Source organism: Suncus etruscus, chromosome 10 (assembly GCF_024139225.1).
Source record: "Suncus etruscus isolate mSunEtr1 chromosome 10, mSunEtr1.pri.cur, whole genome shotgun sequence".
Lineage (NCBI taxonomy): Eukaryota > Metazoa > Chordata > Mammalia > Eulipotyphla > Soricidae > Suncus > Suncus etruscus.
The window spans coordinates 22,510,757-22,512,595 of NC_064857.1; the positions used below are offsets into that span (position 1 = coordinate 22,510,757).

The following is a 1,839-nucleotide window of genomic DNA, read 5'->3' on the forward strand; positions in this document are numbered from 1 at the left end:
ATGTGCTTTTTAGTCATTTGTATTTCTTTTTTGTCTGTCTGTTCATTTCTTCTCCCCATTTTTTGATGGGGTTGTTTCTTTTCTTGTAAAGTTCTGTCAGTGCCTTATATATTAACCCCTTATCTGATGGGTATTGGGTGAATAGTTTCTCCCACTCAGTGGGTGGCTCTTGTATTCTGGGCACTATTTCCTTTGAGGTGCAGAAGCTTCTCAGCTTAATATAGTCCCATTTGCGGCATTTGCCTTGCAAGCAGCCGATCCAGGACCAAAGGTGGTTGGTTCGAATCCCGGTGTCCCATAGGGTTCCCCGTGCCTGCCAGGAGCTATTTCTGAGCAGACAGCCAGGAGTAACCCCTGAGCACCGCCGGGTGTGGCCCAAAAACCAAAAAAAAAAAAAAAAAAAAAAGTCCCATTTATTTATTTCTACTTTCATTTGTTTAGAGAGTACTGTTTCCTCTTTAAAGATACCTTTAGGGGCCCGGAGAGATAGCACAGCGGTGTTTGCCTTGCAAGCAGCCGATCCAGGACCAAAGGTGGTTGGTTCGAATCCCGGTGTCCCATATGGTCCCCCGTGCCTGCCAGGAGCGATTTCTGAGCAGACAGCCAGGAGTAACCCCTGAGCACCGCCGGGTGTGACCCAAAAACCAAAAAAAAAATAATAATAATAATAATGATACCTTTAGTCTCAATGTCATGGAGTGTTTGACCTACATGTTGTTCTATATACTTTATGGTTTCAGGTCTGATATCTAGGTCTTTAATCCATTTGGATTTTACCTTTGTACATGATGTTAACTGTGGGTCTAAGTTCGCTTTTTTACAAGTGGCTAGCCTGTTGTGCCAACACCACTTATTGAAGAGGCCTTCCCTGTTCCATTTAGGATTTCTTGCACCTTTATCAAAAATTTGGTGACAGTATATCTGGGGAACATTCTCTGAATATTCAAGCCTGTTCCACTGATCTGAGGGTCTGTCTTTATTCCAATACCATGCTGTTTGTATAATGATTCTCAGAGACAAAATAGAAGAAGACTGGAGGGTCCAACTCCTGACATGAAGCTCACCACAGGGATCATTTAGTGCAGTCACAGAAATAATTATACTGAGAACTATCATAACAAAATGTGACTGAATGAGGGAAGTAGAAAGCCTGTCTAGAGTACAGGCCTGTGTGGGGTGGGGAGGAAGGACACTTGGGATATTGGTCATCGGAATGTTGCACTGGTGAAAGATTTTATATATATATATATATATATATATATATATATATATATACATATTTTTTAAAAAAAGAAAAGGAAGATAAGGCCTTCCAGTTCTTACCACAGGCTGTGTTCTTTACACTGACTGTATAGAAAGAGGAGGTACAGTAAATGCACCCCATATATACTTCAACACAGGCCCTTTGCCTGGTCTGTATTTTGAATTGGGGGACATCCTTTATGGTCCCCCAAGCACTACCAGGATCCTCAGTGTGAAGCCAAGAACGAACCTTGAGCACCACTACCTGCTGTACTATTATTCTGGCCCCAAGTTCCAGCACTGCTTGAAAAGACCCTAGTACACAGAGTGAGAAGTAGCAAACACCCCCCCCAAATCTCCATAACATTGTAATTGCAAGCACTACAATATAGCCCGGAGTAGATGCAGATAAGCAAAATTATGCATGAGACATAATAAAAATGGCAAAATATGTATGTATCAACCGAGACAACCTACAGAAATGAATTCTTGCTGAACTCAAGTGGAAAAGTCTCTAATAATAGTGATGCTCACCTTAAATGGTCTTCCCTACCACCCTTGTTGAGGATTTTGTCTCATTGTTTTGGAGTCTAACCT

General features: G+C 41.8%; 1 non-coding gene across 1 annotated transcript; it reads left to right on the forward strand.

Annotated features, from left to right (window-relative positions):
* Positions 1–1,306: 1,306 nt before the first annotated feature.
* On the forward strand, positions 1,307–1,439 carry LOC126021128 (small nucleolar RNA SNORA51). The gene has a single exon (XR_007499738.1). It is a non-coding gene; the product is annotated as a small nucleolar RNA SNORA51 (small nucleolar RNA).
* Positions 1,440–1,839: the final 400 nt, after the last annotated feature.